Source organism: Macaca fascicularis, chromosome 1, assembly GCF_037993035.2.
Source record: "Macaca fascicularis isolate 582-1 chromosome 1, T2T-MFA8v1.1".
Lineage (NCBI taxonomy): Eukaryota > Metazoa > Chordata > Mammalia > Primates > Cercopithecidae > Macaca > Macaca fascicularis.
Window position 1 is genome coordinate 112,193,497 of NC_088375.1, and position 26,286 is coordinate 112,219,782.

Genomic DNA, 26,286 nt, shown 5'->3' on the forward strand with positions numbered 1-26,286 from the left:
TATATTTATTTAAATATGATTATATTTAATATGTATTTTTTATATTTTTAAATATATACTTTTTATTATTTTGCAATTTTTTTCAGGTATATATATCCTTCTTTATTATTTTTTTCTTATTTTTTCTTTCGTGGGGCCTGGGGGGGACAGTCTAGCTAAAATATACATTCTTCTCTCTGTAGATATACCACAATACCATGACTCCAGTGTTGCCTGAATGTTATGAGAAGTTATTTTTGAACTTTAGGTGATCAAGAACTTTACATATGTTTACATTTTCTCTACTGTTAGTACAGTCTATGCTTAGCATGTATAAATTTTTTTTAAAAAGACAATAGCTTAAAATGATTTGGAAGAAAAATATATAGATATGTTAACAGTAGTTAATTCCAAGAGGTGTGAATATGGATGACCAGTTATCTTCCTCTTTACGAATTTTTATATATTTAAATGAAAAATCCTCAATGACCTGGAAGTAAAAGAACAGATTAGATTTGGAAGGGGTGTGGGGCAGGTGAGAGGAAAATGTAAAGTAAAGGACAAACCCAGCTCTGGCGGGAATCACGTTTAAGTTGAAGGTTTCTGGGGAGAAGTTGTTGGGACAAGAAGGATATGAAGGAGGCAGGAGAATCACAAAAATATGTAGTACAGTGTATTGCCTGTCTTATCGTTCCTCCTCCCTTTGTGTTTCTTCAAAAGAAATACACAGATTTCTTTTTAAGCATGCTTACCATTTGTGTTTCTCTTTTATTAGTGTAACTGCCCAGTAGGTTTATCTTGCCTGTTGCCCAGATAAACCAATGGAGCTGAGAGCAGCAGGTTTTCTACAACAGAGAAAGAATTTAATAAATGCAGACACAGCTGAAGGACTAGGACAGGAGTTTATTATTACTCAAATCTGCCTCCCCCCAAATTCAGAGACTAGGGTTTTTTTGTTTTGTTTTGTTTTTTGTTTGTTTTGTTTTTTGTTTTTTTAAGGATAGTTTGGCAGGCAGGGGGCTAGGAATGGGCAAAGCTGATTGGTTGGGTTGGGGATGGAAATCACAGGGTATAAGAGCTTGTTTACTTGCACGGAGTCAGTCCCTGGATGGGGGCCACCAGACCAGATGAGCCAGTTTACTGGTCTGAGTGGCACCAGCTAGTCCATCATAAGGCAGGGTCTGAAAAATATCTTAAACACCAATCTTAGGTTTGACCCTAATAATGTCATATAAAGGCACAGTTTGGGAGCTTAGGAATCACGTGGCTTCTGGCTGCATGGCTCCTGAGCCATAATTTCTAATCTCGTGCCTAATTTGTTAGCTTTGCTAAGGAGGTCTGATCCCCAAGATAGGAAGGAGTTTGTCTCAGGAAGGGGAGATCATCTTTGCTTCAGATTTAGACTTGGAACTAAACTCCTCTCACAGCCTGGCCTATGCCCAGGAATGGACAAGGGCAGCTCAGAAGTTAGAAGTAAGATGCGGTCAGTCAGGTCAGATTTCTTTCACAGTCATAGTTTTCCTATGCCAGGTTTTTCTCACTGTCATAATTTTTGCAAGGGTAGTTTTGTTAGGAGCAGTATAAACACAGTGGTTCTGAGAATGTCCTCTGGAGCCAGGCTGCCTTCACTTCAAATTCCTGCTTTCAAATCCTCCTTTGCTGGCTGAGTGACCCTGGGCAGGTCACTTAACGTCTTCGTGCATCTCAGTTTTCTCATATGGAAGATGAAAGTGATGGTGTGACCTCGGCCTGAGGTAAGGAATAAATGAGTAAACATACGCACTCATCAACTGTGCGTGACATGTGGCACTTTGTGATTCAGGCACGGTTGATGATGTGCATATGTTACTCATGTGCATGTTAGCTCTTGTATTTTGCCTGCAACACTGCACAAAGAGCAGATGTGACGAAAACCATTTGTACTGGTTACAGCAGTGATACTTTCCATTGGCCGTGCACCCTCCCAGGGAGATTGCAGCAAACCTCTCACCAACAATAACCTCCTGGGCTGGGAGATCCCAGGAAGGCCCCTTAATCTCCAGCAGGTTTGACCCTCAAGGAGCTTCAGGGAATGAGCTAGAGAAGTATTTCTATCTGGGAGTTTATTAGCTTATCTGTTCAGCTCATCCAAAGGGGAATAATGATTCAACTTCTTGCTTCAAGTCTGCCCCAATAAAATTTTTATAGTTTTACAGTGGAAGACATTTATACATGTAGGGGAGGAAATAGGACTTTTCCTCACCCAGCCTAGGTTCACTGCTGAGACCCTTACAGCAAAAGACAGACTAACAAAAGAAGAGCGTATGTATTTATTTAATGTACGTTTTACATGACAGGAGTGCCTTCCAAAGGAAATGAGGGCCCATGGAAACAGCTAAACCTCAGGGTTTTTGTTTGTTTGTTTGTTTTAACTGTAGGTTTATTGAAGAATGGATGGTCATGGAGAAGTATGATAAGACAATAAAACTATGATCTAACAGTAACAAACTGGGGAAAACGTAGCCAGGCCTCTGTGTTCAGGCTCCTCTGTGTCCCTGGGTCTTCAGACTCCAGAATGTACCTTTCCTCTGGGTACAGAGAGGGCACCTCTCACATAAGGGTCTTATAATTGACTTCAGGGACGAAGGGCAGGGGGAGGGTGACAGTGACCTTCCTGCTTCTATTGTTTATTCAAATTAATTAAACATAAAATATTCAATACCCCAAGATGTTATATTTTGGAGTAGCATGTCGTGAACCCCATCATGCACATGCAACAAAACCCAGAATCTTTGAAGAGTGATGACTACAAAATATTTAAATTCAAAATATGATGGCCAAGTGGGGCGGCTGACAGCTGTAATCCCAGCAGGGAAGAGCAGGAAGGCCCAGGCAGGCAGATCACTTGAGTCCAGGCATTCAAGAGCTTCCTGGTCAATATGGCAAAACCCTGTCTCTACTGAAAATACAAAAATGAGCCCAGCACGTGGTGCACACCTGTTGTTCCAACTACTTTTAGCTGGTGGGCTGAGGATCAACTGAAACCATATCATATTTACAAATAATTTTTTTCCCTGTAAGGCTAGTCAAGTGAAGCAGTGGAAGTGGAGAAGGGACAAAGAAACCTGTAACTGCTTGTGATCAATAATTTGTAAACAGGAATGAATTTTTATGCACTATACACTGTTGTCAAATTTACATATGCTGCAAAGCTGGAGGTGAACAGCAGTGCCCTGGTCCCTTCCTACACATATCTCTAGGGATAACAATTTTTAATGCATGCAGCCAAACTCTACATAAATACTCTTAGCCTTTGTCCCATTTTCCATCCCAGGCCCTACAGTCCAGCCTGCAAGGGGAAACGGAGTTTGTGTGTTTCCTTGCCTGCCAGTCCACTCCAAGGACCAAGAAGGCATCCTCTCCCACCCCCTCATCCTCCAAACGGAGACCCTCAAAGACTGTGGTGTTTTTCAGTCCTTCATAAATGCCCTCAGCCCCAAAATATAAAAATCAGAGGGATGGTCCTGAGTGCCTGGAGCGACATCTTAGTTCATTCCCAAGACCCATCAGGAGACTTATCCCAAGTGCTCTGAAGAGCAGGAGAAAACGTTTTTTAACTGTGGTAGCGTCCTAAGGCAAGACTTTGGGGCAGGGTCCTGGCAGGACGAGGGGGAGCCCCACCGTCAGAGACTCGCCCCTCAGAGCTGCTGAGGTTCCTCTTTCCCGTGGCCCTGAGGGAGCTCGGCCGGGGCGACCGAGGATCAGAACCCGCGCTCCCAGCCCGCGCGCTGGAAGAGGCCGCCGCGCGGATTTCTCTTTCCGGCTGAGATCCCGGGACGAAAGAATAGATCTCCTGGAGTCAGGTTCCAAAGCTTAGAGAAACAGCGACTTCTAGGGCCCGCAATGGAAACGTAGGAGCTAGAAATTCGGCATAAAAATCTAAATATGAAGAACAGAATAAATTAACATTCAGAATCAGATGGGCCATCTGAATAAAACAGTGCTACTCCCAAGTTAGGTTTCGAACCATAGATCCTAAACTGAGACACAATCGCCAATGACTGAACTAACCCCATCAACATTTCTCACGCCACTGTTTACTTTCCAAAATGACAATGGGTGCCATTACGAGATTTCCCGGGCGAAAGGAATCTCGGGGTCTAGGATTGAGGGGCGGCAGCCTTTTTGGTGGAGGAGACCTCTCACCCCGAGGCCCAGGTCGCCCTGAGAGGGGGTGAGGACTTGCTGGGTCGCTGGGTCCCTGGCGTGGGGATCCGAGCCTCCGATTGCTGTTTGCCAGGAGGCTGGCCCAGGAAGGGGACCCTGCAGGCTCGGTCATCCCGACTGGATGATTCGGCAGTTTCGCTGTGGTCGGGGCCACTGCGAGAACCCGGTTTCTGGGACCCGGAACACCGAAGAGGGAGAGGAAGAGGGAACGAAGAGCACGGGCGACATCGCGAGGCTCAGACAGAGGTAGCAGAAGGGACACGGAGGCCTGCAGCGCAGAGCTTCTGAACGTCAGCAGAATCCCCATTGCATTTAGGGAGTAAAAGACGGCACTACCCCATTTAGGGAGTAAAAGACTGCACTACCATCCTAAACAGTAAGGTTCCACCGAGACTCGAACTCGGATCACTGGATTCAGAGTCCAGAGTGCTCACCATTACACCATGGAACCACACAATACAAACTTGCTACAGTAGTCTGAATTCCTAATAAGTAGCAATAGTTCCCACCTACCCATGTCAAGACATTTCTTTTGATCCCACAAGCAACACTTGAGGAAGGTGGGCCTGCAAGAAGAGCCACCCCTCTTGCTTCCTCTCTGCCCTCTCCTTTGATCGACTTCTATCATTTCATTTGCATCTCGGAAAATGAGGCAAAATCCACTTGGGTTTAGGGCCAGAGAAGAGCCCTTGAAGCCTCGGTCATAGAGTTACCTGTGCCAAGGTGAAATTCCTTCCTTCCTTCCCTCCCTTCCTCTCTCTCTCTCTCTTTTTTTTTTTTTTTCTTGAGACGGAGTCTTACTCTGTCGCCCAGGCTGGAGTGCAGTGGCCGGATCTCAGCTCACTGCAAGCTCCGCCTCCCGGGTTTACGCCATTCTCCTGGCTCAGCCTCCCGAGTAGCTGGGACTACAGGCGCCCACCACCTCGCCCGGCTAGTTTTTTGTATTTTTTAGTAGAGACGGGGTTTCACTGTGTTAGCCAGGATGGTCTGGATCTCCTGACCTCGTGATCCGCCCGTCTCGGCCTCCCAAAGTGCTGGGATTACAGGCTTGAGCCACCGCGCCCGGCCCTTCCTCTCTCTCTTTCTCTTTCCTCTTTCTCTCTTTCTCCCTTTCTCCCTTTCTCTCTCTCTCTCTCTCTCTCTCTCTCTTTCTTTCCTTAAAGCCTCGGTCGCAGTTTCCTGTGCCGAGATGAAATTTCTCTTTCTTTTCTTTTCTTTTTTCTTTTCCTTTCTTTCTTTTCTTTTTCTTTCTTTCTTTCTTTCTTTCTTTCTTTCTTTCTTTCTTTCTTTCTTTCTTTCTTTCTTTCTTTCTCTTTCTCTCTTTCTCTCTTTCTCTCTCCTTTCTTTCTCTCTTTCTCTCTTTCTCTCTTTCTCTCTTTCTCTCTTTCTTTCTTTCTTTCTTTCTTTCCGTTGAGACAGAGTCTCCTGTTGCTCAGGCTGGAATGCAGTGCAGTGGCAGTGGCAGTGGGCGATCTCCACTCACTGCAAACTCCGTCTTGTTGGGTTCAGCTGATTGTAATCCCCAGTATCTGGGATTATAAGCAATGGCCACCATGCCAGGCTAAATTTTGTATATTTAGTAGAGATGAGGTTTCGCCATGTTGGCCAGGCTGCTCTCGACCTCTTGACCTCAAGTGATTCGCCAGCCTTGGCCTCCTGAAGTGCTGGGATTACAGGTGTGAGCCACCGTGCCCAGCCCAGAGATGAAATAGCTGTAAAATTTCTGTTATTTTCTTTATGCTTTTCCTTCTTTTCTGTTTGCCCAAGGAGGCCAGATGATTGTCAAAACAGGACATGGTACTTCCTGGGCACATTGCCCCCTTCCTCCCTGTAGTATATAATAGAAGACAGCAATCCAGTGAGATTGGGAAGCACAGAATCCTTTATTTTTTTCTTCATATACTTCTATGTTTGCTTGGTTGGTTGGTTTTAACAAAATTTTCTCGCCAGAAATGGAGATTTGTTGGATTTAAAATAAAAGCAATCAGCCATGTTGTACATCTCTATAAAACACTCAAACCAGGCCATACTCTCCTACGATGACTCAAAATCAGCCATATACTGTCGAGGTCAGGAGACAGGGCCCTGATATTTAAGCACAGTGTGTTTTCTCAAAATTGGCCAAGTTGATGCCATTCCAATTTCTCAATATATCATGACCCATTAATTGCAGTCTTTAAAAGCGCACATGTATTGTTACTGAAAGCCCAGGAGTTCAGCCGAGGCCCTGCTTCTCAGTTCACAGAAAGCCAATCATTGAGACATCGAGTATTGCTGAGGAAAAAGGCTTTAATTGGGTGCTGCAGCTGAGGAGATGGGAGATCAGTCTCGAATCAATCTCCCTGGTCAACTAAAGTGAGGGGTCTATGTAGCAGGGAATAAACATAATTGTGGGTGGGAAAAGAGGAACTAGGGAGGGGTGAGGAAGCATTCATGATGAGTGAGGGGACTGACATCTCATTGTCTGGAGGCTGTGATCTGCTGAGTTTCAGGTCTATGATGCTTTTTGAGAGCCCTGAGGGTCCTTTCCTGAGGAAGGAACTCAGATAAAACAAATGTAAATTTCAAGCTTTAAGACCAGAAGGGTCAATTTCTATGTCTGTCCAAAAACACTGTCTGTGGGACTATTGGGTCGATTTCAGTCCCCACTTTCTATTTGTCAGTTCCTCAATCATGGGGAATTTGGTCGTCGATCTTTCTGGCTGCGTCATGTGGAGAAAGGGCATCCTGGGCAGCTCCACACCATGGGTGAATGCATGGCCACCCAGGAATCAAACGTTTATCCAATACTGTAGTTTCTCCTGAAATACAATCTTCCTCTCTCCAGTCCCCCATTTCCACTAAAGACAAAACACAGTAGGACCAACGTACCTGCCAAAGAAGCTTCAGTCCCCTATACTTGGCCTGATTACCCACACAAAGTGCAGCAAGAATCATTGTTCATATAGGCTTTCCTAAATGGGCTTTGCTGGAACATTTCACAATGCCATTTCAGGCAAAGCCCTGGGAAAATTATCAATTCCTCCACCTGTGTCCCATTATAAAAGAAAACAGAATCTTATTGAACTTCTGCAAACAAACACATTGTCACAAGTTAAGAATATTCAATTTACAAATTCTGGAGAAATTCGGCAGAGAGAGAAAAATATGCCTCAAATTCTGTTTAGAAGACTATTCTACTCACTTGTTGCAGGCTATAAATAGCTCAAAAGGAAACAAGTTCTCCAGACTCTGAAGAATCAACAATGTTTGAAACAAAGGCCATAAAAACTTATTTCAGTCCTCTATTAGTTCAATCCATGCAATCAACTCCTGCTCTGTGTCCTATTCGGCTAGCAATCTCTATGAACACATCAGCCTGTCTATTAGTGCCCTGGAAATTTTCTCTTTAGTTCAATGGCACAATCTCCAAAGTTACCAGAAACCTCCATCCGAGAGTCCTTTTTATGGACTTCCCCCAAAGAAGCAAGGCCTGGACTGTAACTGATTTTAAGTCACTTTTTGAGAAGAATCAAAGCAAAATAACAATTGTGGATGACAAAAGCCTTAAGACAGCCATAGTTACAGACACAGTTGACAAGTGAATTCTGTTGTTTCTGTGGCATACAACAATTTAACATAATAATCATAATAATTACTGACAGCATATCTGAACTCTAGGAATCTCATACAATCCTGGAACACACATTAACAACACATCTGTGTCAACAGAACCCAAAGGAAGTGAAACACCACCTCAGATTTGACATAATTCAAATTATGCATAATTGTGCATAATTCTAGCATAACAAATAGGCCTAAGAAGCTTAATATATCTCTCTTGAGCTTCAAGAACCTAAAATATCCAAAAAGTTAATTTGAGGTCCAAAGGGCTGAATTTAGAAACTTCACTCTTAGAAAGTTTGCCAGATATCAAAGTTTTGAGACACTTGATACCACAAAATAGGATCACAGGTCACCTTAGAATAGTCAATCATTTCGACAAAATGATAAAACAAAAATGTTCACCCTTTGCTAGAAAGGAGGCTGAGTTTTCTGAACAGTAAGTGCTAATGAAGACAACATGAGGCCATGTGTATCTGTCTCTCCCCTTCCTTCTTTTGCCCTGCAGTTTACTTTGAAAGTAAACAAAAATATTTTATCTATTATTAATACTACACAAACATTTTGATCAAAAGAGAAAACCAAATTTTACCTTTGTGTGGTATATTAACATGTTAAAGCTAATTTTAATAAAACCTTATACACAAATTTAACTTTAATCAGTTTGACCATGAGGTAAGAGTTCCAAAAACCTTTCATAACCTTTCATACTTTTCAACTTAAGAGTAGATAAATGCTCTAGAAAACCCTGCTATTTCAATACATGGGCCCAGATGCTGGCCTTGCATCAGTGTGCTCCTGAGTGTAATGTCTAATTTACAGAAAATCTGAATTTGAGAGGCCAGGGTGGGCAGATCACTTCAACTTAGGAGTTTGAGACTAGCCTGGGCAATATGGTGAAACATTGTGTCTACCAAAAATACAAAAAAAAAAAAAAAAAAAAAAAAAGAAGGAAAAGAAAGAAAGTCTCTGAATTAAACTTATCCCTCAAACTCCGGCCTTACAATTCTCATGTGCCCACCTCTTCTGTCTAGAGGAAGAGGGTGCATGAGGTGGAAAAGGGGACATGTGGGATTGTTGGGCCTAGAGGGATTGAATGGTTTCAATTTCTGGTTCCGTTTCTCATGAAAGCAGTTCATTTTAATTGTCACCTTCCCCAGGGTCTGAAGATGAGGCATTGATTGGTGTCAATATTCAAGATTTAGCAGGCTGGGCGCGCTGGCTCAAGCCTGTAATCCCAGCACTTTGGGAGGCCGAGACGGGCGGATCACGAGGTCAGGAGATCGAGACCATCCTGGCTAACACGGTGAAACCCCGTCTCTAATAAAAAATACAAAAAAAAAACTAGCCGGGCGAGGTGGCGGGTGCCTGTAGTCCCAGCTACTCGGGAGGCTGAGCCAGGAGAATGGCGTGAACCCGGGAGGCGGAGCTTGCAGTGAGCCGAGATCTGGCCATTGCACTCCAGCCTGGGTGACACAGCAAGACTCCGTCTCAAAAAAAAAAAAAAAAAAAAAAGATTTAGCAGGAGAAGTTGCCTTTTTCAGACCCAGGAGTCAAAGCCCTGTAAGCTAACAGCACAAGAATTAGTTAATAGGACATTTGTACTGCAGAAAGTTCTATTTCCCTCTCATGTCACCAATAAAAACACTGTGATTTGGTGTCCAGTGGTTACTGCCTGCAGCACTTCAAACCACTGTATTAAAGTGGTTAGGATACTCCTTGCATGTAACTAGTTGCCAGCATTCTAATGACAGAACTGTGATAGAAAGCATCAAAAAGGTGACAGAACCTATGCCAAACTTTTCAAAGTAAGACAATTAAATTTTCTCTCCATCATTTAACAAAATGCTAAATGCAAATACCAGTTTTGGAAATTCAGTATGAGGATAAATAATCTCCTTTTATTTAAATACTATACAACAAAACAAGAACAAAGTGAGAATAAACACACAGTCATTTTTTTTCCCACTATTTTATTTATTTATTTTGAGACAGAATCTCCCTCTGTTACCCAGGTTGGGGTACACTGGCAGGATCTCAGCTCACTGCAACCTCAAGCTTCGAGTCCTGGGTTCAAGGGATTCTCCTGCCTCAGCCTCCCGAGTAACTGGAATTACAGGTGGGCACCACCATGCCCAGCTGATTTTTGTGTTTTTAGTAAAGATGGGGTTTTGCCGTGTTGGCCAGGCTTCTGGCCTTGAACTTCTGGCCTTCAGTGATCTGCCCGACTTGACCTCCCAAAGTGCTAAAATTATAGGAATGAGCCACCACACCCAGCCTTCTTTTCAGCTATTTTAAAAGAGCATAATCACATATTTCCAAGATTGGTGTCTAGATATGCTACTGATTACTGATTAGGTTGCTTTCACCATTAAAATCTTCAAACCAGTGCAACAATTGTACATGTTTTGTTTTCAAGTACACACATGAAGGCCCAACAGTGATACCAGGCTTGGGATCAAAAATCACTAGAAATTCTCACATCTTGTTTTTATTACCACTTAATCCAAGTGAATGTCACTTAATTTTAATAATGGTAAACACAACTTAAGGAGGCTGAGAGAAATCCAATCAATATAATATCCTTAAGGACAAGGCCAATCTTTCTGGACGTGGAAACTTTGTACCCACATCACAGGTTTTCCTCATTAAAGGAAAGGGTCTGCAACCAACTCAGTTGATTGATTGAAGCCAACTCATATTACTGATTGCATTGAATGTGTACCAAACCTCAGGCCATGGATGCCTGAGTCCTAGTGTTCCTGTGACATCCCCTTGGGGTATTGGAACTCTACCTTTCTTTTTTTTTTTTTTTTTGAGACGGAGTCTCGCTCTGTCGCCCAGGCTGGAGTGCAGTGGCGCGATCTCGGCTCACTGCAAGCTCCACCTCCCGGGTTCACGCCATTCTCCTGCCTCAGCCTCCTGAGTAGCTGGGACTACAGGCGCCCGCCACCGCGCCCAGCTAATTTTTTTTTTTTTTTTGTATTTTTAGTAGAGACGGGGTTTCACCGTGGTCTCGATCTCCCGACCTTGTGATCCGCCCGCCTCGGCCTCCCAAAGTGCTGGGATTACAGGCGTGAGCCACCGCGCCCAGCCGGAACTCTACCTTTCAATGATGGGAAGTCTTGGGCAAGAGCACATCTCCTCCCCTTGTCCAGTATAGACAGCTTTTGTGTCTAACTCTACCGCAGCAGCTGGCCTATACCTGGGGCCAAGGGTTGGAGTGGTTCCTTGCTCCAGCATCAGTGGTAGATGCCTTTTGTTTCATGTGAGAGAAGCAACCAGGTATTGTACCTGTACTCTGGTGGTGGCTGATAATGACCTATATGCCTACATCACTGTGGCAAACTCAAGAAATTTGCTTTCCCTGCCACGCGTGTCTTGTCAGCACTTAGGATGTGAGAGGAAAGACCCAGCAAATGGGCAAAAAACATGCTACGTATCTGGGACTCTCAGAGATTCTAAGCTGTCACAATAGTTCACACTTGGCCTTTAAGAAACAATGAAAACTTCAGAGATTATCTCCAACCAACATTTATGGCTGCCATCTTTTCCTTCCATTATCTGTCAAAGATGATGAACCGCTTCATGTGTTTGTCCTTCTATAGGGGGTGTCTCATGCTTTGGACTTCAGTTGCTTTGCAACTTCGCTCTTTGGTGAGATCAAAACACATGATTTCGCAGACCATACAGCATTTTCTTGTCATTAGAGTGGGAATAACTGTCTCTTACAGATTTCTACCTCTTAAACTACTGTTGAATCACATGTCTGATTTAAAAAATCTTTATATTCTCCTCTATTTCTGGATTAATTTCCCTTCAGGATACTACACAAATTCTGTTAGCTGATCACTTCTTTTGAGGCTCTAAGGTAGACATAGTGAACATCTTGACGATCCCTACAAATGAGCCTATTCATTAGGTGCTCAAGAGAAACCTGGGCCCAGACTAGTAGGAGACACACAACTGTCACCCACAGCTCTAGTTGAATTTTTATCATGAGGCTCTTTCTCCTCAATCAGTATACTAGTCTTAGAACAAGATTGAGTTTGGGTAATCTTAACTTTGGGTCTATCTTAAAACAGGCTTCCTGAGCAGCTACTAAGATTTGCTGGGACTACAATTTCTGGTCAAATGTGAGCCAACAGAGTAAAGACAACACTCTTGACCCAGGAGAAGGCAACAGTACATGGATACACCACATTTTTCATCAACCTCAGAACAGTTATCTCAATGAATATTTAAATTAGTGATTGAAATACTTGTTTCCCCAAGCATGTGATGCTGAAAATTGGAAAAGTTGCCTTGGTTGTCTAAATGATTGTGTGCTCAGATTGAATTTGAGGGGGTACACAGGTGCGGCCTCCAGTGGAAAAGATTCTGAGAACTGGATGTGGGTAGAGGATGCAATTATGGAACTTGATATCTTTCCCACCTTCTTTTCTTTCTTCCCATTTCGACTGGTCTTGTAATGCTAGGCCCAGGCATCAATACACATACAACTAAAAAAGGCAATATTAGTGCAAAAGACACAGTGTCTATACAATGAAATTAGATGGTACCTATTGCTGAAGTTACTTTAATTTCACATTGTGTAGCCCAATAAGGTGAATGTCCCCCACCTACCAAGGGTGTTAGGCAGCTCAGGCTGCCATAGAAAGATATGAAAGGTTGGGTGGTTTAACAACAGACTTTTTTTTTCCTCAAAGTTCTGGAGGCCAAAAGTCAGAGATCGATGTGCACGAAGAGTTGGTTTCTGGGGAAGCCTCTCTTCCTGGCTTGCAGAAGGCCACTTTCTTGCTTTGTGCTCCCACAGCTTTTCCTCCGTGCCTCTGTGGAGAAAGAGAGAGATTCTTTGATGCCCTTCCTCTTCTTATAGGACACCATTCCTACCAGATTAGGGCCCCACTTGTATGGCCTCATTAACCTTAATTACCTCCTTAAAGCTCTATCTCTAAACATAGTCAAATCTGGGGTTAAGCTTTCAACATATGAATTCAGGGGAAAACTATTCATTTTATAACACCAAGTAATAGGGCGATCCTATGATTCTTTACCTATTAAATCCTATGACATTTGCCTGGTGGTGGCGCCAGGAAGAAGTTGTTAGTAAGGCTGCTATTATGGCTAATTCCATGATTAGGAAAGCACACCTGAGCTGAAGTGCCTGCCATATGGGAAAGAGTGCAGGTCAAACAGATATTAAATGAAAATTGGGGAAAATGGTAGCAAACAAAAGCAGTGCTTTTAAATCCAGGAAGGATTGAAATTGTACAATTTCATGGAAATCCTATTGTCTTTATCAGGAGAATGACTACACAAGGTTTATTAACTGGGGGGAAAGGATGATGTGGATTAAGGACCACACCTGATTGCTCAGCATAATGTGAATTCTTGACTAAACAGCTATAGGGTGTGAAGGAAAGATCAGCAGTCGAAGAAAACTCAAAGATTTTTGGACTGAGCATATGGAAGGATGCAGTTTCCATCCACAGAGGTGAGAAAATAGCAGGTGTGGCAGGTTGTAGGAGGAAAAACAGAGATCAGTCCAGGGTCCCAAAATTTTGCTTGAAAGAGTTTTCCATTTGCCCTGTCTCCATTTCTGCATCAACAGATCGAGACCATCCTGGCCAACATGGTGAAACCCCGTCTCTATTAAAAATACAAAAATTAGCTGGGCGTGGCAGTGCATGCCTGTAATCCCAGCTACTCAGAAGGCTGAGACAGGAGAATCGTTTGAACCCTGGAGGCAGAGGTTACAATGAGCCGAGATCGCACACTACACTACACCCCAGCGACAGAGCTAGACTCTATCCCTAGATAGAAGATTTGCTAGACAGAAGATTTGCCTGGTGGAGTGTAAAACAAACAGGGGTGATAGAAATGAGTTCTGTGGATGTGCTGCTCTCCACCTGGGGCCCATCCTTCATTTTGCCAAGACCACCAAAGACTGGGCCTTCCTCGACAGGAGGGGGTCCTCTCCACATGCCTCCCCTTTCCCTGGGCCCCAGTGCCCCACCACTGAGTGTGTTTGCCCAACCCCACAGCTTCTCTTCTTTCAGGAATGTCATTTCTTGAGCCACACTCCATCGCAAGATGTGGTCCAATGGTCTACCCAAGGTCCAGGCAAAGAATCAGTGATCAGGTGACTCTTTGTATTGCAGGGATCTGACAGCAGAGATGATAAAAGTTGCTCCGGTTTTAGCGCCAAATATGTAGAAACATAGAGACCAACCAGACCCACTGGCTGCTTCAAAACTGTCTCTGCAAAGTCCCTGCTTAGATAAATTCCACTCTGGGGCCGGGCTCACCCTGTAATCCCAGGAGTTTGGGAGACCGAGGTTGGTGGATTATGTGAGGTCAGGAGTTCAAGATCAGCCAATCCAACAAGGTGAAACCCCGTCTCTACTGAAAATAGGAAAATTAGCAGGAAATGGTGGCACATGCCTGTAATTCCAGCTACTTAGGAGGCTGAGGCATGAGAATTGCTTGAACCCGGAAGGTGGAAGTTGCAGTGACCCAGGATCGTGCAACTGCACTCCAATCTGGGTGGCAGACTGAGACTCTGTCTCAAACAGACAAACAAAAATTTTAAAAAGGAAAGATAAATTCCACTAGGGAAAGAACCCAAGGACTATACAGTAGCTTCTTTTTTTTTTTTTTTTTTCTTTATTAGAGAGGCTGTGACCTCCCTGAGGGACAATTACAGTAAGTAACTGTAAAAACCACAGGGCACAAAGACAGGACACTGCATTTGCCGGAAATGGAATCCAGGTCTCCCGTGTGGGAGGTGAGAATTCTACCACTGAACCGCCAATGCCTCCTGACCCCAAGCTCTGCAGCCTTGGACACAGTTAAGACACAGACTTGGGGAAAGGAGTCAAGATTTTTGCCATGTTCTCTTTGATGAGGCTACCAAAAGAGACACCCAGAGCAAAGGCTTGCAGTGGAGATTTGCATCAGGCAACACCACAAAGTTATGGCTTCACATTAAAAGAGCTGACTTGAAAAAGCCTTATTCTGAGTAGGCTCTGTGCAACTGGATAACAAACCTCTGTAGGAAAACATCAGAAATTCACCCAATTTCTTGTCTCTGGTCCTATATCCAGTGTGAGCCTGTGGAAAGTTCTTGCCTTGCTCCTTGATGTCTTCTCTTTGCCTCCCCATTGCTTGGTGCCTCCCAAACCCTTTCCTCCCAACCTTGACACGAACATCATTACTTCCTGCAAAAAAGGCCATAAGAACACCGGGACCCCGGTTTGGAAAGCTGAACTCTTGGAACTATGCCTGGGATACTCCAGGAGACCAGGGTGAAAATTGAGCTTCTCTCCTCCTATACCTCTTTCGAATTCCCGAAAAGGCCTGCTTTGAATATTTAACCCTTTTCCGCCCATTAAACCATTAGAGCTGGCATTTCCTTTTCTATCCAATCTGAGAGACTTAAATCCATTATAGTTTTAATGGATTTAAAGCATTTCCCCCCAGTTAATAAACCTTGTGTAGTCATTCTCCTGATAAAGACAATAGGATTTCCATGAAATTGTACAATTTCAATCCTTCCTGGATTTAAAAGCACTGCTTTTGTTTGCTACCATTTTCCCCAATTTTCATTTAATATCTGTTTGACCTGCACTCTTTCCCATATGGCAGGCACTTCAGCTCAGGTGTGCTTTCCTAATCATGGAATTAGCCATAATGGCAGCCTTACTAACAACTGCTTCCTGGCGCCACCACCAGGCAATAATTAGCAGTAATTAGTGTTATGTTGGAGATGACGGGCATGGTTAGTCTCATTCTCACCACCTCATTGTATGATTTCTGTGTTTTTGCTTTGTTTATAAAATCTCTTCCTGCCTTTCTTAACTAGACTGTTCTGTCTGGGTAAATGTTTTGTTTTCCTGTAGTGTTTTTGAAATTCCATGTCCCTGTTTAGTTAATATATTTTCTTAGATCTCAGGTGCACAGGGAAAAGGTAATCATGTACCTTAGCTCAGGGCACATTATGGTAGCTGCTCTGAGCAAGGCCCTTACTGTCTTTCCTTCTTTTCTCTGTTTATCCCACTCCCATTCCCCTGTCCACTTCCAGAAACTCGTTCTGAGGAGTTTAGTATATGCTCTTTTATCCCACACTTTCTCTGCATATTTCAATAAGGGAATGTCTTTGGAAAACATACATTGTTCTTTGGGGATGGGGGATATTAAAACAACTTTAAAGTGTGAATTGGTTTCCAAAAACCCATTCCATCCTCTTTACTCCATTTTGTATACTATCTCCTCAACTTTTCTATTCTAATAGAAAAGTTTGTGTATAATGTGGGGAGGATAAAAGAGTCAAGCCAATTTAAAATAGGCAAAACACTTGAATGGTGTTTGTTTACCAAAGAGAATTTCTTAATGGCCAAATGGCATAAGAAAGGATTCTTGGCTTCATTACTCATTCAGGAAACACAAATTTAAAATGCCATGATACACCACTACACACCCATCAGAATGAGTAACATTTAAGAGACAGGGAAAACCACTGGCTTATAAAAATGCAGAGCAAGTGTAATTCTTGTTGCTGGCAAGAGAATATAACAGTACAGCGGGGAGTGGTGGCTCACGCCTGTAATTCCAGCACTTTGGGAGGCTGAGCTGGGTGGATCACTTGAGGTCAGGAGTTTAAGACCAGCTTGGCCAATGTGGCGCAACCCCGTCTCTACTAAAAATACAAAAATTAGCCAGGTGTTGTGATGGGCACCTGTAATCCCAGTTACTTGGGAGGTTGAGGTTGAAGTAGGAGAATTGCTTGAACCTGGGAGGCAGAAGTTGTAGTGAGCAGAGATCGTGCAATTGCACTCCAGCCTGGGTGACAAAGTGAGACTGTCTCAAAAATAAAATAAAATAAAATAAAAAGATAAAAGAGAATACAATAGTGCCACCATTCTAAAATACTGTCTAATAGTTTCTAATACAGTTGACCCAGCCACTCATGACCCAGCCACTCTATTACTAGGTTTATACTCAACAGAAATGAAGGCACAGACCCATAAAAAGGCCCATAGTAGAATATTTGCAAACACCTTATTCACAATAGCCAAAACTAGAAATATCCCAATTGTCCATCAACTCTAGTATATTCACATGTTGGAATAGCACTCATTAATAACACCAAAGAGCTGAGATACATGCCATAAAATGGAAGCATCTCATAACCATTGTTGCATTTAAAAAAAAAAAAAAGAAAAACGCAGGCACAATCAGTATAGTCCTTTATGTGATTTCTACAAGAAGCAAAAGTATACCACAGAGATAGAAATCAAATGGCGATTGCCTAAGTGGGGATGGGGTGAGGATTGACTGAAAAGGGGCTCGCACGACTTTTTGGTCTGTTGAACTGTCCTGTAACTTGATCTAGGTGATGGTTTCTTTTGTCAAAATGCACTGGGCTGCACACTTAAGATTGGTGCACTTTGGTCTCTGTGGATTATACTTCAGTCATTTACTGATAGCAAAAATAAATAAATAAATACAAACAAAATTTAAAATTGGGGTTGGAGAATGTCATTAACTTTAGATTTTATTGTACTCTTTCGGTTTTATTTAAAATACCCAGTTGGAGTGCGAACTCTCGTCTTCTCTTGTCCATTTCTGATTTGGCCTGAAAAGGCCCCACGGATTTTTGAAATATCTGAGCCAGAAAAACGGGTAGGGCCACATCAGGCCAACAGTAAAAGATTCCAATAAGGCTGACTAACAGGGGGCACCTCACCTTTTGGGTGTTGTACTTGCTCAGAGAGGAAGCAAAAGCCTTTCAAGATAACCGGACCCCTAGGCGTGCAGGGTAGGAGTTCCCTCTGTTCTCGACTCTACCGAGAGTTCTAAGCCACAGGAAAGTTGTGACCTCTCTAGCCGCAGGTCAACGGCGCAGCCTAGGCTCACGTTGGAGGCGAAAGGGAAAGAAGAGCGCTGCACTCAAGAATGGACGTTGCCATGACTTGGATTCCAAGCCAAGCCTCCTGCGGCCACAGCGTAGAGTACTAAACACAGTATGATAACCGCGAGCCGCAGGAGCTGAAGCGCGCCGGGCTCTTTCTTCAAACTTAATGCAGGGCTGCTTTCGTTTTGGAGACCTAAGGGTCCGCGTAGATTTCGTTCTTTCTTGCTGTCTCTCCGTTTTTCCTCCCTTTCTTCCCCATTCTGCTACAAAAAACAAAACAAAAAAAAAACAACAAAAAAACACACTTCTCACGTCTCCCGTGTGCAGTCCTTACCGCCGCACAAAGCTACTGCGAAGTTTAGCCTCCCAGGTCCACGCCTCTATCGACTTCCTTGCCCTCCTCCTGGCAATTCCCTGTTGGATTCAACCCTTGGCCGGCTCCGGCCTCCTGCCCCAGACAGGCACACGAAAACAGCGCAGCTGAGCCCCGGCAGCTCCCTGCCTCAGAGCGGGAAGAGAGGCCACTGGAGGCCTCGCCCCTTGCGCGCCCCAGAGGATGCCGAGAAATCAATCGGAATAAATGCTTTTTAAAAAGAGCTTACAGCCGGGCACGGTGGCTCAAACCTGTAATCCCAGCACTTTGGGAGGCCGAGACGGGCGGATCACGAGGTCAGGAGATCGAGACCATCCTGGCTAACGCGGTGAAACCCCGTCTCTACTAAAAAAATACAAAAAAGTAGCCGGGCGAGGTGGCGGGCGCCTGTAGTCCCAGCTACTCGGGAGGCTGAGGCAGAAGAGTGGCGTGAACCCAGGAGGCAGAGCTTGCAGTGAGCCGAGATCCCGACACTGCACTCCAGCCTGGGCGACAGAGTGAGACTCCGTCTCAAAAAAAAAAAAAAAAAAAAAAAAAAAGGAGCTTACTTCCCCTTCGTGATGAACCTCCGCAACATGTCGAAATCCTGTCTCTACAAAAAATACAAAAATTAGCCGGGCGTGGTGGCGCGCGCCTGTCTTCTCAGCTACTTAGGGACTGAGGTAAGAAGATCACTTGGCCCCGGGAGGTCGAGGCTGCAGTGAGCCTTGTTTGCACCACTGCACTCCAGCCGGGGCGACCAAGTGAGACCCTGTCGCAAAACAAAACAAAACTTCCCCATAGAAAACTAGTTCATGATTTACATTCTCAGGACTCTTCAAAGGACTAAAATCTAAAGGCGACGACCCTGGTGCGTGGCAGACCCTGCTCCCCGCGAGGGGAGCAAGAGCGACTCTCATCACCCCCCCCTGCGGACACAGGATCCGAAGACGGCAGCGAAAGCTCCGCAGCGGCCCCGAAAGCGACTGGGCAGGGTGGGCACAAGCTCCCTCACTGGGTGAAAGCGGCGCAAAGAACGGGAAGAGGCATCCTGGGAGCCCACCGGGCGTTCAGCTTCCCTTGGGCCCCCAGGCGGCTGGGGCCCGGGTCGCAGACGGGGCGTTTCCGGGAGCTTCTGAAGCAGGGGAGGGGCAGGGCCGGCGAAGGCCATTAGGCTGTCCTTCTGGCTCCAGAATCTCCCAACCCGCGGGTGTGCAACGTGATCAGTGCGACTCACCGCTCTAATCTCTTGGGTTTTCCCTCCGGAGGGCAGGCCCTCAGGACAGAAGGGATGGGGAGAGTTTGGTGGGTGTGCCCTACATGTAGCGCCCAGTAGAATCAGTAGTAGTGGTCTCTGTGGCGCAATCAGTTAGGGCCTTCCTCTGTTAACAGAAAGGCTGGTGGTCCCCGGACGCCTCGCTTTGTTGTTTTAACCTGTTTCTGTTGATATACAATCAACTCCTGTTCAGAGCCGCATGGCCCGGCCATAGCGATAATAATTGACAACTGATGCCTGAGCTCTAAAAGTTTCTACTCTATGCCTCCTCCCTAGATTTACTTTCTTCCCTGTACTGATATCTCATAGGCCAGTACAAAATGGCGCTCTTCGGGGTTCTTCATCACCCATCTTCCCGCGCTGGGGAAGATGATCAACTTACAGCGCAGGCGCCATTCCGCGCCGGGGAAAATTACCAACAGATGGCGCAGGCGCAACATGACCTCCGACCCAAGAAAGGGAAACCTACCTGGCCACTCCCACCGCAGGGCCACCATCATCGCCCTGGCCCAACCTCCGCCCCTGCTGGTCTATATAAGGCATTACGCTGCCACCAATAAATGAGACTTGATCAGGATACTGTCTTGTCTCCATTTCTCGTGTCTCTTGTCCCCCCGAGTTCCCACTCCCTCTTCTAGGGTCTACATTGACGATCCCGCGGGACGGGACAAACTCCAGCCTAATCAGGAGACACACATGTCCTCTTCCCCACCTTCTTAGGTCTGAGGTTTGGCAAGGGCCATGGTGCCTTGTACCTGTCAAACTCAGGAATCCCAGAGACCTTAGACAGGGACTCACTTCTAGTGTGATAAAAATGTTCTTTGCTCCCATGGAAGGCTTGGGGGAGTAAAGTGCCTGGACTTTTTCATGTTTAATAATAGGAGACCTATTGCAGTAGTATTCTGTCCCTAGGATGTGCCTGGGTTTAGTGATTCTTCTATCAGTAATGTGACCAGTGGAATCAGTCATCCTCATGGTGATCCTCGCCATTGCTTGTGAAAACAGCATTTCTTCCTCTGTTTGTGCATGATTTATTTAACCCTTTTCAAGATGTTTTTGAAATGAGGTGGGTTTCATGGCTTTAGGATTACAAATGATGCTGCAATCTCCACTATTCTTGTACACGTATTTTTGGTCACTCCTGCAGATATTTCTATAGTGTAGAGAACAGGATGTGCCAGTTTTACACTACAGCATTTATGTAATGCTTCTTATTTGAGTACATTCTGCAAATTTATCTTCCATGGGAGCAGTACCAAATCATATTCCAATTTGTTTCCCAATTCTATTAATGTCCCTTTTGTCGTTTACTTGCCGGCACAACAAACTTTTCTACACATCGATGTATGATATTCCACTGAGGGGAGGGGCATCCTCCTGGCTTAACTGAGGGGGTGAACAACTGAAGGACATGGTGGACATTACACACAGATATTCTGTGGCATAGGATGAGCTGCTAAACTTCTAGGATGTTTTAAAGTCCTCCAACATCTGTAATTGTTTTCTACGGTGACCAAGCCATGCGGGTCCAGAGAAGATGTGCCACAGTGACCTCTTTGACAGCTTTCTGTCAGGTCATTTATCCAAGGGGAGCAAAATCACACAGGTCCCAGATGATTTTTTTCTTCTCCCCTTTCCTCTTTTCTTCATAAATCTTGGTTTTGCTTTTGTTTGACCAAACCAATCTAATGCCTGTTCTCCCTCCAATACAATGGTAAATCAACACACAAATAGCTATCCCTTTTTTATTCTTTGATTTCTGCAGTGGCTATGTCCATAAAAATTAGCCCATTTGAGATATATCATTGGAGCCAACAGAATGAGCCATTTGCGATACATCATTGGAGCCAACAGAACCCTGCACCCAACAGGCACCTTTTGCAGACCTGGGCCCTTAGAGCTATTGGCTCATGTTCCTTCAGTTCTTCTACCGAATATTATGAGTAGAAACTGAGGTCTTTGGCTTTTACCCACTACTATGGCTATAGTACATTTTCTTTCTCTTGTCTCTCTCATTTTTATATCATGATTTTCTGCCATCAGTGGCACCAGTGTGGGTTTCTTGTTTTGATGTTATCGAGTGAACTTCTGGGATTGTTTTATGAGTATCGGTATTAAATTCTTCTGTTGATGAAGACTTGTGTTGTACCCAGTTTTTCCTTAGTATAAAAATGAGGTTAATAAGAACATTTTTGGTAGAAGCCTTGTTGGATGTATTGCTCATTTTATGGGGGTTATCAATAAAAGCAAGTGTGCTTCCTTTTCAGGTAGGCTTAACTCGACAAGAAACTGCCAATTATTAGAACAGCTGTTGTGCTAAATTGCAGTCCAACTAACATCACACAGCAATATCATACACACTCTGTATGAGGAAGCAGGAGAGGCAACAACTTTCAAAATCAGTTTTTCTATGTTTCCTTTCATTTTTTTGTGAACCCTTAATGGCATCTTTGAAGGTAGCTGTGGTCACACCAAGTGTCACCACCAGCCTATTCAAGTCCCGCTGCAGAGCCATGGAGTGATACAGCAGGACAACCCTGCCAAGTCTCAAGCTCATAAACACGATGATTCATATGAAATGAGAAGGGTCAGATGATTCCTCCCTCTCCTGCCATGTCTGTGCCTCTCTTTGCAGCTGCCATGTCACTGAAAACAATCGCTCACGCTTATTTTCTCAAAGATAAAGCTAGACATTAGTCAAAGCTGTGAAAACAGATTTTATTCAGTAACTACTGACCATAGAGGAAGGGGCTGAGCTCCATCGCGTTTGTGCAGAGGTGATGGCATTCTGATCAGAGAGTAAGGCAGGGGAGAGGGCGGGGCACAAGTGAAACATTACAAAATATTGGTCATTGTAAGCTTCTGCTCCATCAGGACAGCTGTGTCTGCCAGCTGGCAATATTAGACGTTAGGATTCTAACCTCCCACAGAGACCAGAAGACGGAGGCTCAGTCCTTCCTGAGGACTATACCTCAAAGGAATGGCTTTCAGATCCTGGGGAAAGACACACTGGAGTCCCTAGGAGATACACACATTCCTCAAAGGGCTGGAAGAGGATTCCCTTCTTAGTAAGTGCTATAAGAATGAACCTACCATCATCAGCAGGTATTGGCTAGAATTAAAGTAAGTTCCCCTGGCAGCCTTGAGCTTTCTTAGGTAGGCTTTGTCATGGGAGCCTAGGGTCATCCATGGGACATGGTCATATGCTATTAGAAGCCATGATAGAGTCTGATCATCTCTTAGCACAGAGGTTTAAACAGAGTGTTTGTTTGCTGAGTTTGGTGGTTCTCACTTTCCATCCCCCCATTCCATGGCCAGGATTTTACTGGACTCTGATAGATGGACACGGCCACGGGCCATTTCCAGTGACATTCAAGCAGCCCAGGCATATCTATTGAGATCTGAATGAAAATAAAGGAAACCATGAGATTGAGAGTGGGCCCCACAATAGGTATGCATTACCAATATTCAGCAGATAAACAAAAATATTTCTAGGCTTTATCAAAATGGAAAGTGACTTATGCAGCTAGAATGAAATTCAAACTTACATTTTCAAAGTATCCAGTTTATTGATATTTTGTATAAGAAAGCCATAGCAAAATGACAATCCACAAGTGGCAATGGCACGTACGACTCCATAATGTCAAAATTATCCTCACATTAAATGAAACTCCTACGTGTTGCTACAGTAAGGGAACAGAAGCCAATGTTATGCTGGAATATATTAATTGTCATGGGTTAAACAGGCAGGACATGATGCTACATTTTTTAGTCACTTCTATTGAGAGTATTTGTGAAGGTTAATTTTTGTGTCAGTTTGACTGGGCCAGGGGATGCCCAGATATTTGGTTAGACGTGATTTCTCACTGTGTCTCTGAGGGTGTTTCTGGAGGAGACTGACATTTGAATCAGTAAACTGAGTGAAGCAGATTGCCCTCCTGAGTGTGAGTGGGCCTCATACAACCCATGGACGGCTTGAATAGGATGAAGGGTTAAGAAAGAAGTTTTTCTGCTTCACTGTCTTTGAGCTGGGACGTCAGTCTTCTGCCTTAAGCCTTGGACTTGGTCTTGAACTGTATTCGACTCTCCTAGGTCTAGAGCTTACTCAGAGTAGAACTTGGGCTTCTCTGCTTCTGTGTGTGTGTGTGTGTGTGTGTGTGTGTGTGTGTGTGTGTGTATCCTGCTCATTTTCTTTCTCTGGAGAACTAATATAGTATTATATGCCAGTTGCCAGTTTTTGTCTGTATTCTTTTGAAAGGTGTAAAATAAATAAATAAAACAAAACCGTGGAAGGCTCTCAAAGAAGAACAGTAAGGACTACTAGAAGTTTTAAAGTTTTAGGAAAAACTCTAAGAACAGCTTTTGTTAGAACTGTCTTTAAGAAAATGACGGGTGTTGGGAAAAATATTGTTGCTTTAATGTTTTTAAGCAAAGGCATGATCAGTCAAGGAGAAATATACTTGGGATTTTTAAGTTAATTTTTATGTTTTAATAATTCACATACAATCTTAAGAACTCAGAGAGAAAAAGAGAGGTCCCTTGTACCCTTTACTCAGTTTCCTCCAATGGTAACATCTTCGTAATGTTTCCAAAATTGTAATATTTGTAAATACTGCAAATGTATTGTAAATGCAACAGTACCAGGAGCTTGACATTGATACAAGCAAGGTACAGAATATTTCCATCAACACCAGGATTCATCATGTCACTTTTTTTTATAGCCGTGACCCTGTCTCTTCAGTGCTGCTCCTCCTTCCCTCCTTAACCCCTGGCAACTACTAACCTATTGCCCATTCATATAAAATTTATTCATTTCAAGAATGTTACGTAAATAGAATCCTACATGTCACCTTTGGGATTACCCTTTGTCCACTCAGCATAATTCTGTGGAGATTCATCCAGGTTATTGTGGGTATCAATAGTTTGTTGTTTTTTAAAATATTAATGAGGACTATTTGATGCTATGGACATACAACATAGTTTGTTTAACCATTCTCCTAATGAAAGTCATCTATACATTGTTTCCCCAGTTTTGCCTATTAAAAACAAGGCTGCTATAAACTTTAAGTATACAGATTTTGTGTGAACATAAGATTCTATTTCTCTGTGATAAATGCAGGGAATGCAATTTCTAAGTGGTATGGTAGTTGCACATATGGTTTTAAAAGTAAAAACTATACAGATATTCCCCAAAGTGGCTGTAACCTTTTACATTCCCACCAGCAATGTATGAGTGATCCAGCTTTCTCTGAATCCTTGACGGAACTTGATGTGGTTAAGCTTTTCTTTTGGTCATTCTGATAGGTATGTAGCAATTTCTCATTGTGATTTTAATTAGTATATCACTAGTTGCTACTAATGTTCTGATTTCAACATATGAATTTGGGGGAGGGGGCTGGGCACAATGCATCCCATAACAGTGTATATTGTGGTGTGGTTGCATGTTCTAAAATCGTCAATTTAAGTCCTGCTGGTTGATCATGCTGTTGGGTTCTTCTACATTCTTGTTGATTTTCTGTTTGGTTGTTGTATAAATTGTGAGAAAGGGGGACGTTGAAGCATACAGCTATATTTGTGGATTTGTCTAGTTCTCTGTTCAGTGTTTTCAGTTGTTGCATAGACATTTATGACTTTTGTCAGGGGAGGAGTTGGTGGATTGGTTGTTTCTTCATTATCTAATGTCCCTCTCTGTCTCTGATTAGTTTCTTTGTTCTGAAATATACTATATCTGACATTAATATAGCCAGTCTTGCTTTCCTTTGTCTAAGGTTTGCATGATATATCTTTTCCTATCCTTTTGATTTCAACTTGCCTGTATCATCATATTTGAAGGTAGTCTCTTTGTAGCCAGGATGTAGTTGGGTCATGTCCATTAACCTACTCTGCCAATCTGTGTCTTATAATTGGTGTACTTAGGCCATTGATATTTAATATGATGATTGATATGGTAGGCCTTAAGCCTGCCATTATATTTTTCCTTTTGTGTTTGTTCTCTCTGGTGTTGTTTTCCGGATATGCTTTCTTTTCCTTACCTTCCTGTGGTGACTTGAACATCTTTGAGAATAGTGTTTTGCCTTATCTATAGTGTTTTTGAGTATATCTGTTTGCATAGCCCTCTTGATTTTTACAGATATTCATATGTCTGTGCATCTGCATCTGACCACACAGTACACTGGTATCATTGTATCAGTTTCAGTGAATGATAGACGAGTTACCTCCCTTGTAGGTCTCTTTACCCTCCCCGTTTATAATTGTTTCAAACATTTTCTTTAAGGAGAGTTAGAACCACATCGAACGATGCTACAATTTTTTCTGAAACCATCAATCATAGTTTAGAAAACTCAAGAGAAGAAAGTCCTATTTTGCTTACCTCTTTTTTTTTTTTTAATTTTCTTTCTGATGTCCCAAGGTTCCTTCTTTAATCATTCCCTTTCTGTCTAGAGAAGTCCCTTTAGCCTTTCTTTTAGGGTAGAACTGCTGGTCAGAGATTCCCTTAGCTTTTCTCAATCTGAAACTGTTTTGATTTTCCCCTTAATCCCTGAAAGATGTTTCTGCTGGAGAGAGGAGTCTGGGCTGACAATTGTTTTCTTTCACGGCTTGAAAAGCACTGGGCAACTTCTTTCTGCCTCTATGGTTTCTGATGAGAAATCCATCATCACCAGAATTGTTTTTCCTTTCTAGGTAAAGTGTCACCTTTCTCTGTTGCTTTCAAGATATTTTCTTTGTCTTTCATTTCCGACATTATATTTTTTCACGTGTCTTGCCATGGACCTCTTTGGGTTTTATCCCATTTGGGATTCTCACGGCTTCTCAAACCTGTAGGTTTATGTCTCTTGCCAACTCTGAGAAGCTTTTAGCCATTTATTTCTTTGTTTTCAGCCTTGTCCTCTTCCTCTTCCCCTTCCAGACATAGGTAACAACATGAAAGTGAGACCTTTTGAGGTAGTTTCA

At 43.5% G+C, this 26,286-nt stretch overlaps 2 non-coding genes across 2 annotated transcripts; both read right to left on the minus strand.

Annotated features, from left to right (window-relative positions):
* Window positions 1–4,564: 4,564 nt before the first annotated feature.
* On the minus strand, window positions 4,565–4,636 carry TRNAQ-CUG (transfer RNA glutamine (anticodon CUG)). Its single transcript has one exon. It is a non-coding gene; the product is annotated as a tRNA-Gln (tRNA).
* An 11,498-nt stretch (window positions 4,637–16,134) lies between these two features.
* On the minus strand, window positions 16,135–19,937 carry LOC101865626 (uncharacterized). The gene has a single exon (XR_010587608.2). It is a non-coding gene; the product is annotated as an uncharacterized protein (transcript).
* Window positions 19,938–26,286: the final 6,349 nt, after the last annotated feature.